The following is a 14,563-nucleotide window of genomic DNA, read 5'->3' as shown; positions in this document are numbered from 1 at the left end:
TTCCATCTGAGCTGCAATGCTTACAAGGACAGATGGACTAATGGTATACCAGGTATACCAGGATAAGCCCACAGGTCTCACACATGCGGTTCTGTCAGAGGAATCGAACATGGAAGCTGTTTTCATAAGGCGACACGAATATAGGATGGACAGTTCTATACCCCACTTTACGGCCACACTCCTCACACATGCAGGTCTCTCATCACAGAAGTGAATAGTAACAGCTGTTTCTAAAAGTTAATCCAGACATAGGATGGCCATTTCTACCCCAGTATAAGCCCCCAGGCCTCACATGTGCTGTTCTCTGGTAGCAGGGGAAGAAGGTAGAAGCTGTTTCTAAAAGGTAAGACAGAAATACACTGGAGAATCCTACACCAGTAAGCCCACAGCCATCATACGTACGGTTCTCTGGTGTAGAGGCCAGGACAGTAGAAGCTGTTCCTAAAAGGTGAGACAGATATAGGAAGGACAGTCCTACCCCAGTATTACCAGACAGTCCTCACACTTGTAGTTATGTGTTCTCATTAGGGTAAGGTGGGACAATTAGAACAGTTACTTGCTTCAGTTGTTTGAGACATCAAGTCATTAGCATTCTTTTTTTTTTTTTTTTTTTTTGGTTTTTCGAGACAGGGTTTCTCTGTGGTTTTGGAGCCTGTCCTGGAACTAGCTCTTGTAGACCAGGCTGGTCTCGAACTCACAGAGATCCACCTGCCTCTGCCTCCCGAGTGCTGGGATTAAAGGCGTGCGCCACCACCGCCCGGCTAGCATTCTTTTGTTTAGGCAGTGAACCCACCCTAGACCAAGTATTCTGAAGGCAGCCACTCCAGAGGTCAAACCTCCTATTTCGAAAGAAGGAGCAGAAGTATGCTTGAATTTTTTGACCATTGGTCACGGTGGAGTGGATCTACCTGTATGGGCCATCTTAATGTCAAAAAAACAAAACAAAACAAAACAAACAAAAACACACACACACACACACACACACACACAAAACCCAAGTAACCACATCCCAGGTGAGGATATATAGCCCAGGTTGCTGTCAACAGTTTTAAGCAAACTCAAACTCTCTGACCCTCAGACAAGGTGGAAATAGGATCACATTTTTGGCCCTCCACATATGACAATACAGGGCACTCAGATCAACGTGGACCCCCATGACAATATGGCCCTTGGCACCAACATGCAGCTGGGGTTTGTGATGATGTCTATGGCCCATGTTGCCACAGGGCATAGGAGCCATATATGTTGAAGTACAAGGGCTGTGCTGAGCTGGCCCTGCCCCTCACTGGACACTGCATCAGGAAAGCTGTTGGCACCCCCCCCCATAGTAGAGCTGCCCCCTGCACTTGGGAGAGATGGCTCGTACCCCTCATCATGGGTATGGGAGAGCTGGCCCTGATAACACAGGCCTAGGAGAGGTGACTCTGTCCCTCACCTAAGGGAGTCCCAGTGGTCCAGATGATCAGCTCAGCTACCACCAAGGCCCACATCCTGGGCCTTGGGTATCCCACCCTTACATCTACCCCATCTATGACCTTCTGGAATGTGTGGAGTGACTTGTTGTGCAGAACAATAGCCACAGGATCTCCATGACTCAGGGAAATGGCAGGATTCTGAGAGGAGCTGTGGTGAGGGTCCAGGGATGATGGTGTGCCAGAGGCCTAGAACCAGACCAATGACTCATTGCAATGCACAGTTGGTGGGTGGAGCTGAATGGACAAAGGGGTGGACTGCATGACACCGCAGTTACCAATGCCACTAGGATAAAGGAAGAGGGCTTGTAAAGATAGAGGAGAAAATTTTGTTGTTATTGTTTTGTTTTTAATTGATTTTGGGGGGTTCTTTTGGGAATATACTTCGGGGGTATGGGGAGGATATGGAGAGACTGAAAGTTGAGCAGGATTGGAGTGCAAGATATGAAATTCTCAAAGAATCAACAAAGAATTATGTTATAAAAATCCAAATTACAATTAAATATTTGAAAAAAATTAATGTATTTGCCATTGGGGAAATACAAATTATAACTCTCAGAGATTCTATCTCATCCAAATGAGAATGGCTGTCTTCAAGGAAAAAGATTAACTGAAACGCTGATAAGAATGTGGGTAAAGAGGAACCTTTGTTTACTGCTCTGGTGGGAATGTAAACTGGTGTTGCTGCTATGAAAATCAGTATGGAGATTCATCACATTCATATGTACAACACACACACACACACACACACACACACACACACACACACACACACACACACTGATCCAGCTATGCCCTCTTGGATATATACCTGATACTTGCCTATCCATGTTTATTGCTACAATGTTCAAAATAACCAGGAAACAGAAGCAGAATAGGTGCCCATCAATAGATGAATGGATAATGAAAATGTACCCATGTATAATATTATTTAATTCAGTCATAAACAGAAGTCTTTCAGGTATATATAGCCAAGAAGGCATAGCTGAATCATATGGTAATTCTATTTAGGTTGCTCTGTGTGTGTGTGTGTGTGTGTGTGTGTGTGTATGTGTGTGGTGCATATGTGTGTAATGAATCGCCATACTGATTTTCTTTTTTTTTTTTTTTACTTTTTTTTTTTATTAAGAAAAGAAGAAAAAAAACATAAACAAAAAACAAGTTTCCACCTCCTCCCAGCCTCCCATTTCCCTCCCCCTCCTCCCACCCTTCTCCCCCTCCTCCCACCCTTCTACCCCTCCCCCCACTCCTCTCCCCCTCCCTCTCCGGTCCACAGAGCAGTCCAGGTTCCCTGCCCTGTGGTAAGTCCTAGGTCCTCCCCCCTCCGTCCATATCTAGGAAGGTGAACATCCAAACTGGCTAGGCTTCCACAAAGCCAGCACATTAAGTAGGATCAAAACCCCGTGCCATTGTCCTTGGCGTCTCATCAGCCCTCATTGTTCGCCATGTTCAGAGAGTCCGGTTTTATCCCATGCTTTTTCGGTCACAGTCCAGCTGGCCTTGGTGAGCTCCCAGTAGATCAGCTCCACTGTCTCAGTGGGTGGGTGCACGCCTCGTGGTCCCGACTTCTTTGCTCATGTTCTCCCTCCTTCTGCTCCTCATTGGGACCTTGGGAGCTCAGTCCAGTGCTCCAGTGTGGGTCTCTGTCTCTGTCTCGATCCATCACCAGATGAAGGTTCTATGATGATATGCAAGATATTCGTCAGTATTGCTCTTGGATAGGGTCATTTCAGGTTCCCAATCCTCAGCTACCCAAGGAACTAACTGGGAACCTCATGTTGGGCACTTGGGAGCCCCTCTAGGGTCAAATCTCTTGCTCACCCTAAAGTGGAGTTTACATTTCCACCAGCAGTAAGCAAAGGTTCCTCTTTACCCACATTCTCATCAACATTTGAGTTGTTTCATGACTATTCACACTCACATATAATACACAAATATACACACAACCCCGTTACATAATTTTAAATCCATATTGGGCATATAAAACACACAGTATTTGTGTTTCTGATTTTTAGCTTATTTCCCTTAACATAATGATGTACAGTCCCATCCATTTTGCGACAGATGTGATGATTTCACTTTTCTATGGCTGAATTAAATAACATTGTACATGGGTACATTTTCATTATCCATTCATCTATCTATGGACACCTATGCTGGTTGCATTTCCTGGCTATTTTGAACATTGTAGCAATAAACATGAAACTAAGAAAGAGATCATGAGAGGAATAAGATAACTCTTAAAGGACAAAGAGAGGCAGGAGAAAGGAATACCTGTGGTAAAACAGAAGAACTATGTCAGGGAAGAGAGGGAAGTAGCCAAAGTTGGGCAGAGGGGATGGAGGAAGGAAATGATCAAGCACAAAGCATAATAACACTTTTTTCCTTTTTTATTACTTAAAAAAATACCAATCCAAATTCCCACTCCCTCCTAACCTCCCAGTCCCCTCTCTCTCCCTCCACAGACCCTCTCCCCACCCCTCCAACCCTAAGGGGGTGCCATGCACCCCACCCTGTGGAAAGTCCAAGGCCCTCCCTACTATGTCTAGGTGAGCAAGGTCTGCATAGTAGCACTTAGGTATAAAAATGCTTAAATGAAGCATATTAGTTTATATACCTACTGTAATTATCTGTCCTGTCCCTTTAAAAGACAAGCCCCACTCACTCCCCCCTCAGTCTGCTGAAGCAGGCAGATCTTCCTTCCTGCTTGCAGCCTGAGTCTCTTCCTTTTCCATCTCCCTCTCGAAGAGGCAGCTTCTGTCTCTTCCCACCTCTCCCCTTCCCCCTTTCTGTTTCTCTTTCTCTCTTCTCTTTTCCCCTTCTCCTCTTTCCCCTCCATAACCCACTAAATAAATATCCAACCTCACTCTGCGTGGCATGCCTATCCATGTCTCTGTCTCTTGCCTGCCACATGGCTCCCTGCCTGGGACCAGCCACCTTTGGAGACCTGCAGTGTGGTCTTGTGTGTGCCCATTTGTCTTTCTCTCCTTGTGGGACTGGCTGCCCCATCGAGGTCTCTCACCTACCACATGGCTCCCTGCCTGGGACTCCTGGCCCACTGCAGCCACTCTGGGAACTGTGCATCCCTGCCTGGGACTGGCTGCTCTTGGGACCCACTGCCCACTGCTGCTGCTTGGGGACCTGCAGTGTTTTTGCTGCTGCAGCCACTCTGGGAACCTGCAGCATTTTATTAATTCATTATACTTACCTTAAAAATTAACTGAAAAACAGGCAAATAAGTTAAGATCAGTCATTCCAGAGAGCAGAATTATACAAAGGTCTCAGGCATCCATTAATTCCTGCCAGTTTACCTGTAAAACTAAATATTTAAAATAATATTTATTATAATTTTATCAAGTACATTATCGTGACTGGAATTGAAAAAGATTCATAGTTTTTATTCCAAATGTTGCAAGAATAAGAAATGGGAGTGTACGTTAGTCAAGAATATAAATGAGGACCAGGCCTAGTGTCACACCTTCAAATGATCTATCCGAGAAAGTTTTTAACAACTGCACCGATTAAGCCAATTTAAAGTGTTGAATCCTTTTTTTAATGGCCAGATGGATGGCAGGCTCATGCCTCTGTAAAGTTTTTTGGCAATCAAGCTCAGGGGTACAGTGTTTTAAAAGACAGAACCACAATTACATTAGTGCTCTGAAAGAGAGGGACCACTTTAGCAAAGTGTTTGGGGTGACCTAGTAATATCTGCTTTTTTTTTTGCAAATCTCAGGATTATTTTCTAGATGCTACAATTATTTTTATTTACACTCCTTTCTAGTTATTTTGGTTTTATGTTTAAGCTACCCAAACATCAACTATTTTGGTTAATACATCTGGATCATGGTCAGAGCCATGGACAGTCCCAAAAGAATTACCAAGGCAGATGTGACTGTTCCAGGGTGGAAAACTGAGAGGTGTCTAGGTAGACACAGAATAAAGTTGGTCCAAAATGGCATTACCATAGTCATTGTACTCCCCCCTTTCTCTAGTTACTTTTAAATCTTTGATCTTAGCTAAGGAATAAAGTCTGGGTCCCATCAATAGCTTAAGTGAGGCAAGTCTTTGGTGAACTTTAAAAGGTAATTTACTCTACAAGGTCCCACAACAAAGTCCTATAGAAAGTACATGTTGTAAGTAAGGGACAGGTCAGGCCAGTGAAGAGAATTCTGAGTCACAGGTTCAAATCAAACATTTTATGGTGTCAGGAATTATCTGACTCAAACTCCTGCAGTTGTTATCTAAATTGTCTCTAACCTTTTGTAAGGTCTCTTCGCTAGTTCCTGATTTCTTAGCATAGAAGCAGCATGCCTTGCTTAGCATCACACAAAGACCTCTCAGGAACATGAAAACCAAATTTAAGCCTGTTTGGTTTTGGAGAACTGCTTCTGCCAAGAACTATATCTGGGCACAGAGTATATGGATAGAGAACTGAGGGTGTCTAATGTCTGTACCTATCTGATAATTCATCTGTTTAAGCCCATTTCTCTTCTTATCAGAACTGTAGAACTTAATGCAGCAGTCCTTACTGTAGTGTATTAATTTAAAATGCCATGGATCCCCAAGTGGCTATAGCTGCCAGCAGACTATGGGACCATGCCGCAGGCCCCCAAGTGGAGGCAGGTCATGTGGCGGCAGGCAGTGGGTCCTAAGAGCAACCAGTCCCAGGCAGAGACAGCGCAGTTCCCAGAGTAGCTGCAGCAGGCCAAGAGGAGAGAGAGATAGATGGGCAAACCACGAGACCACACTGCAGGTCTCTCAAGGTGGCTGATCCCGGACAGGGAGCCATGTGTTGAGTGAGAGACAGATGGATAGGCATGCCATGAAGAGTGAGGTTGGATATTTATTTAGTGGGATATGGAGGGGGATGGGAGAAGGAGAGAAGAGTAGAGAGGTGGGGAGAGGGGGGAATGCAGAAGTGGAGAAGAGTAGAGAGGTGGAGAGAGAGAGAGAGAGAGAGAGAGAGAGAGAGAGGAGACAGAGCCTGCCTCTTCAAGACGGAGATGGAAAAAGAAAGAGACTCAGGCTTAGGCTGCAAGCAGGAAGGAAGATCTGCCTGCCTCAGTGGATGGGTGAGGGTGTGGGCATGGCTTGTCTCTTAAAGAGACGGGATAGACCATTACATTTTTATCTCTTTTTATAATAAAAAAGAGGGAGGTTAGGCACCACAGGTTAAGGAATTAGGGCAGCAGATTCTCAAGACTGCTTCCTGCTTATTTGTGGGTATCCTCTTTGGGGGAAACCTGAGAAGGCTGGGTGCTGGTCACATCACTGGTCAATTCCCTGGGTTCAGAGAAACAGTTAAACTGACCAGAATGGAGGAAACTCCCCAACTGAAGTCAGTGGTGTGCGTAGAAATCATACTGTAGAAATCACCCTCAGGCATATGGAACTCATGGTTGTTATGGAAAAGTATACCTGGTTCTGGATCCCGACCCTGGGAGAGGGCTCAGGGTAGGAGAGCTTCCTAAGTCTAATGACACCAATGTAATGTATTAATCAAAAAATGTTGTGGATCCCAAGTGGCTGCAGCGGGCAATAGGCCATGAGACCATGCTGCAGGTTCCTGAGCAGGGGCAGGCAACAGGCCATGTGGTGGCAAGCAAGGGGCAGCGGGTCCCAAGCAGTGGCAGCAGGCCATGTGACAGCAGGCAGCGTGTCCCAAGAGCAGCCAGTCCTAGGCAGGTACTGGCACAGGTCCCTGAGTGGCAGCAGTAGGCCATGTGGCAGCAGGCAGTGAACAGCAGGTCCCAAGAGCAGCTAGTCCCAGGCAGGGACAGTGCAGTTCCCCAAGTGGCTGCAGCAGGCCACAAGGAGAGAAAGACGGACACACCATGAGACCACACTGCAGGTCTCCCAAGGAGGCTGGTCCTGGGCAGAGAACCACGTGCAGGCAAGAGACAGATGGATAGGCATGCCATGCAGAGTGAAGTTGGATATTTATTTAGTGGGTTATGGAAGGTGAAGGGAGATGTGGGGAAGAACAGAGGGGGAGAGAGAGAGAGAGAGAGAGAGAGAGAGAGAGAGAGAGAGAGAGAGAGAGAGAGAGAGAGAAGCTGCCTCTTCGCAAGGGAGATGGAAAAAGGAAGAGACAGGATACAAGCAGAAAGGAAGATCTGCCTGCCTCAGTGGATGGGGGAGCAAGTGGGCGTGGCTTGTCTCTTAAAGAGACAGGACAGACCATTACACCTACCACCCCAATTCCTACCAACATTGGGATAAGGAGGGGGTTGCACTCCTGTATCACTGGTGCGGCAGCCCATAGGGGAATAAAAAGTGCCCTCCTCTGATCCTAAATAAACATACACTTCGGGGAGTCCGTGTACATGCATACATAAAACCCATTATACAGATGTTCTGAGGTCATATAGTGAATGAGATTAGTAGTACTGGCAAACTAAGTTTCTGTGGGAGTGAAATAAGAGTAATCCTGAGCCTCATATCACAAGAGGTGGAAAGCAGAGAATTAGAAAGGAGGTAATTTGCAGTGACAAGACATGAATGCAGAGGGCAAAAACATCTGTGTACACAAAAGCACTGGAAAAGCCAGGAAAAGTGAATGAAACACACAAGTTTTCTCTTCAGTTGATGAGATGCTTAGCTGTTCCTCCTGGAATGCTGGGAAAGGGTAGTTAATAACCTAATGATGCTTTGCCCTTTGATTAGCCAGTTTATGTTTAAGGCCTTACTATTTGAGCTATAAATGTGGTGAAGGCATATCCATTATGACCTAATTGACAGGGCAGCCCAAACATAGGAATAATCTCTTGTAAGAGTCTTGACCACTAGCAGAGAAGTCTCCCTCCAGGTAGCAAGGCTTGTATTCATCCTGAGGTGTCCACAAACACTAACAGATACTTATATATGAGGAAGCTTCATCTCTTTGAAGTCAACTTCCCATATTTTACTAGGGGCTACTTCGCTTAGATTAATGGTGGGAAGTCATTTTTCCCTTTGCCATTGGGTAGTTACCAACAATGGGACAAGTATTGGGACAGGCATTCATTGATGATCAGCCTCTGCTTCAGGCAGGGGAGTTCCCTGGAGGTCTGGGCAGCTGGCCAGATGATGAGGTAGGCATTTGACACTCACCAACCATTTGCCTCTCTTAGGAGAGTTTTCACAGCAACTGTAAGAGTCAGGTCTTGGCTCAGGGTAAGTTTTCAGCCTCTGTTACCAGTATAGCAGTTGTGACCATGGCATAAAAATAAGGTGGCTAATCAGATGCCACCAGGTTCAGATGCTTGGACAGATACACTATGGACCTCCACCAAGGTTCCAGAGTCTGAGTCAAAATGTCCTTTGCAATGCCCTGAGCCTTATGGATGTAAAGGTGGAATAGTTTAGTGACACTGGGTAAGGCCAAAGCTAGGCCTTGAGTTCGAGTCTGATTTAGTTGCAGGAAAACTTGCTCCTCTGTTTCAGTCCACTTCAAAGACTGGTCTCCCACCATGGCAGAATAAATAAGCTGGGTTATTTCAGCAAACCTAGGAATCCAGAGCCTGCAATTTCCTGTCACCCCATTCATATACATACTGGCAGCACTGGGGGCTGTGGATTAAAAAAAGAAAGGACATAAACTTGGGAAAGAGCTGTGGTTTGGGGTCTGGTAGGTGTTAGAGTGTAGAGTAAAGTGTGGCCATGCTAAAAATACAATGTATACATCTGTGAAATTCTCAAAGAAATAAAAGTACATTTGAAAACATTTAAATACGAGAGGTCTGTTCCCTTTAAAACTCCGTAGCCATTAGGTAAAGGCTTTGATTTTCCCAGTGTTGCTCAGTTTTCCTTCTTTCTCTTGTTTCTTCTCCCTGTCTTTCCATACATTACAAATTGTCCCAACCAAGCCACAACATCCCCCAACCAAGCCATGACATCCTCCAACCAATCCATCACCGCTAATTTCTCAAACAGAGCACTTCGACTCTAGGCTTATCCCAAACATCCTGTCATGTTTGCGCAATGAAAACAGCCCACCTAGGTGTTCAGCGAAAACAAACACAAATTCTTCCTCTAGGAGAAAATTTGCAATTATTTAACCTGAAATCTGACACTTTCATTTCCCCCCTATTAGTTAGCTGCGCTGTTTTTCAAGCATGAATTGATGAGCAGCTGGTCAAATAGAGCCGTAATAAGATCGAAAACAGAGAGGCAGGTGTGTGGTACATGAGGTGAGAAAAATAAAGCGACAAACCGTGATGACTACCTAGTGCTGGATGAGAGGGAAGAGGTCCATCTAGCATCCAAGTCCGCAGCCTGAGCAATTAAGCTCCCCTTTGTTTAGTTTTCACAAGGCCACATTTTACTTCTGTGCTGATTTTTAAAAGGTCCCCTTTCAAAATGGGGAGCCCTGGAATATCAACACATTTCTCTTAGTGTGCACAGCTCCTAGGTCCTTTTAGGATTCACTGTGAAACAGTAAATAAAAGGAACAGAAATGTATGTCTCTCTTAGCATCCTCCTTGCCTTGGGCCTTGGTCCTGCTTCAAGTGATGTAGCAGACTTTGTTGATTCTGCATGGGACACCTCACCCTCTCTGAGGAACAGATGGGGAGTGGGATAGGGGAAAAGTGGGGGGAGTGGGAGGAGGAGAGGGAGAGGGAATTGGGATTGGTATGTTAAATAAAAAATACAGTTTTTAAAATTTTTTTAAAAATGAACAGAAAGACAAAACATGGAGGAGCAGGACTTTAATCCCCTAAACTTGGGAGACTGAAGCATGTGGATGTCTCCCAAGGTGAAGCAGTATGGTGAGTCCTTGTCTCCAAAACGGAAAGAAGCAAGCAAGCAACAAAACCTTTCAAGAAAGGAACCCGTGGGCACACTTGTGAAGGAATGCTTGTGAAATGTTTACATCCTCCTTCTGAGGAATATAGTACACATTTTATGAAGGTTTTCAAGAAGCCAGTTCACTTTGAGTATTCAATATATTTGGTGATAGAGTTTATTCTATGGCTTCTGATCCTAGAATTGGCCTTGCTGCTATGTAGTTCTGAGACTGATTTTTGTTTTAAGATAAGGTCTTAGTATGTATCTTAGGCTGGCTCTGAACTTCCTAAGTAGCCCAGGCTGACCCCAAACACATGGCATGCTTTTTGACTCAGTATCCTGATTCAGAGATTGATCTAAAGTTTCTTCTGTTGGGCACTCGACCTTTTCCAAATTCCCACTCGCATCACTTGCTCCACTGTGTGGGATGACTACATTTTGATACTTTAGGCTTCATTTCCCTGCAACTCACTGAGAGCCATGCCGTTATTGTCTCCAGTACTTGTTTAATCTGGCCACCATAAAATGCTGAGTTCTTCCTCCTCCTGTCCATCTCTATGTCCTCTATGTTTATTCTTTCTCCCTCCTCTTTTACCCATCGCCCCAATATATTAAGAATAAGAATTTTTTGGTTAAGAAAACTTTAAGCTTGCTTATTATCATTATTATAGAATTTCTCGGTTATATTTTGAGGAACTTCCAAACTTTTCCAAAGCCATTTACCATTGTGATCCTATTAGCAAAGCTTCCGTCTTGTCCACGTAATTGCCAGCACAATTACTATCCGTTTAGAAGTTTTAGGTATCCTATATGGAGTGGGTGGCATCTGATTGCGGCTTTAGTTTGTATTTCCATGATGAATAACGAGATTAAATATATTATTTTCTGCCTATTGGCATTTTGTTTTCTTTTTTGAGAAAATGTGTATCCAGATCCTTTGACTGTGGGACCCTCACCCCTTATTCTCAAAGGGGCAAGAAGAAATTTCCTAGCAGAATGTTTTCCCAGGAAGATAGTGGCCTTCCCCTCCCCCACCCAGAAGATTCTGAGCACAAGGTCACTTAGCTCAGCCCAGCCAGTCACCTGGTACAGGCTGATAAAGATGGCCTAACTCAAGAACAATGGCCTTGCTCTAAAAACAAGGAGGGAGGGAGCAAAAGTCCTTGTACCCGTGCCAAAGCATCTTCAAAGTTTCTCTTTGTAGTTATGCCTTAAAAAGCTTACCCCACAGAGGAGATACAACTCCTCTCTACCTTGTAACGAGGATGGAGATGAGTTCCAAACATGTTTGTATTTTGCTGATTAAACCTTGCTTATTACAGTCTGGGCCTCTCTGGTGGACTTTCTCTGGGGGGTCGTAATCTGGGCACAGCTTATGGTGCATTGGCTGGGAACCCCAGAGATTCCACACTATTTTTAAATTGAGCCATTTTTAAACATTTATTTATTTATTATTTATTTATTCAGTGAATGTGCATGCATGTTTGAGAGAGAGTGTGTGTGTGTGTGTGTGTGCATGATGATCACTGTGAGCATGAGGAGGTCAGAGGGTAACTTGAGGCAGTTGGTTCTTTCATTCTGCCACATACCTCTCAGGAACCTTAATCAACTTGTCAGGCTTGGAAGCTACCTCACCGGCCTCAATTTTGACTTTTAGCAATTCAGTTGTAAGAATTATTTACATATCCTGTAAAGTCTCTTAAGAGATATACGATTTGAAGTATTTTCCCAGCTCTACAGGTCGTCTCGCCCTCTTTTTTTTCTTGATGGTGCACTTTTTGTCAAGAACTGTTTAAATTTGGATGAAGTCCCATTTATCTGGTTTTTGTCTTTTTATTCCTTGTGTTTTTATGCAATAGCTAAGAAACCATTGCCTAATCTGAAGCCGCATGACCTACTCCTATGTTTTCTACTAAAGGTTTTTAAGTTTTCCCTTTTGTCTTTTCTTTTTTTTTTTCAAGACAAGGTTTCACTATGTAGTTCTTGTTATCCTGAAGCTGACTATGTAGACCAGACTAGCCTTGAACTCACAGAAATCTTATTGCTTTTGCCTCCCAAGTTCTATCATTAAAGGTTTGCACCACTCCACCCAGCTGAGTTTTAGCTTTTAAACTGAAGATTGTTCCCCTGGTAGCAATACTTTTTATTCATGCCTTATACCAGTGTTTCTCATCCTGGGAATCGATGACCCTTTCTCAGGGGTTGCTTAAGACGATCTGAAAACACAAATATTTACATTATGGTTCATAACAGTTGCAAAATTATAGCTATAAAGTAGCAATGAAAATAATTTTATGGCTGGGGGTCAGCACAACCTGAGGAACTATATTAAAAGGTCACAGCATTAGGAAGGTTGAGAACCACTGATTTACACGTTCCTGTTTGCATCACTACTATCATCAAATATTTGATATAACTTATTTTGTCAAAATACACAGCAACAAAAATATAGCAATGTTGTATTTTAAAGAGATGGGGGAGTATTTCAGAGGAAACGGATGGTCCCTGGATGAAGCCATCTTTCCTACTTGGAGGAGAAACGATAATGATAATGACAGCTTACTGCTGCCACCTGCTGTTAGACACAGTCCGCACAGTTGGTAAACCCAGAAGTTGGTCTGGCTTAGAAGACAAAATGGGAATGAGGGAAAGGTGCTGCTTTGGGTCTAATTGAATCAGCGATCACCAGCCCATGTAAAACAGTCAAAACTCATTACTTCCGGAGCACCACTCCCACAAGAGAACACTGGTCTAGAAACGACAGATGTCCGTTTATTTTTTTTCCAGAATAATCCAAATGTCTATATTTTTAAAATGTGAATGTTATCAATTTTTAATTGATGGCATAAAATATGTAAGCTCCCCCTGGGCACAGTAGTGAGTTTCTCTGCAGCCCAACATGCTCAAGAAACTGAGGCAGACTGAACTGGCCTTGTCCTGTAGTCACACTGATGAATATCTTGCATATCACCATAGAACCTTCATCTGGTGATGGATGGAGACAGAGACAGAGACCCACATCAGAGCACTGGACTGAGCTCCCAAGGTCCAAATGTGGAGCAAAGGAGGGAGAAGATGAGCAGGGAAGTCAGGACCGCGAGGGGTGCGCCCACCCACTAAGAAGGTGTGACGGATCTAAGGGGAGCTCACCAAGGCCAGCTGGACTGGGACTGAATGACCATGTGATCAACCTGGACTCTCTGAATGTGGCTGGCAATGAGGGCTGACTGAGAAGCCAATGATAATGGCACTGGGATTTGTCTCTACTGCATGTACTGGGTTTTTGGGACCCTAGTTTATTTGGATGCACACCTTCCTAAGCCTGGATGGAGCGGGGAGGGCCTTGGATTTCCTGCCCTCTCTTAGGACTGGAGGGGGAGGGGAGAGGGTGAATGGGGAGCGGGAGGGGAATGGGAGGAGGGGAGGAAGTGGAAATTTTAAATGGTATTATTTATACAGTAATAAAAAATTATCAGAAAAAAAACTGAGGCAGAGTTGCTTCAATACATGCAATCAGGACCACCCTGAATAGCATAGTCTCATTTCAAATAATATTTATATGTATGCCTTTAGGCCCAACAAAAGAAGTCTCTAAGGTAATTTTGCAACTGTTCTATGTCCTTCACCAGTTATGCGATGACTCATGGACAGCTTGACAGGATTTAGAGTCACCTAGGTGACACATCTCCAGGTGTGCTTGTGAACGCATTTCCGGAGCTTATTAACCATGGAGAACAGATCTGGTTTTAACGAAGAGGCTGTCATCCTTTAGACTGAGGCCATGAACTGATTTTTCTGTAGAGGATACAGAGGAGAAAGGCAGCCAGTAGCAGGCGTCCCCTGCTCTCTCCTTTCTGACCATGGAGATGTGCACGGACTGACGCTTTCATGTCCCTGCTGCCACAGGCTGCAGCTACGCTTCCGGCCCCATAGACGATAGCTTCTAAGCAGGAAGCAAAGTAAATCTTTCCTTTCTTAAGTTTCTTTTTGTCAGGCAGTTGGTTACAAAAACATCAGAAGTAACTAATACATGTTTTTTTTTCTTTAAGCTTCTTTATGAAACTTTGGGGGTTTCACATCACGCACCCCAATTCTGTTCTCTTCCCACTCCTCCCATACTCCCCCTCCTCTCTGTTGCATACCCCCCTATGAAAGAAAACAAACCAAAGTAAACAAGCAAGCAAACAAAATTAAGAAAAAAAGGGGGAAAACCCATTAAACTGAAACAGAGCAAACAAAAAACCATACCAGAAACAGCAAACTTTCAGCTTCTCCTCTCCTGCCTCTCCATCATCTCTTCATCTGTCTCAATTGCATTGGAG

Source organism: Microtus oregoni, unplaced genomic scaffold (assembly GCF_018167655.1).
Source record: "Microtus oregoni isolate MIOR12 unplaced genomic scaffold, Mior012 000050F_006, whole genome shotgun sequence".
NCBI lineage: Eukaryota > Metazoa > Chordata > Mammalia > Rodentia > Cricetidae > Microtus > Microtus oregoni.
The sequence above is the reverse complement of the archived record's forward strand: the minus strand, read 5'-3'. Positions refer to the sequence as shown.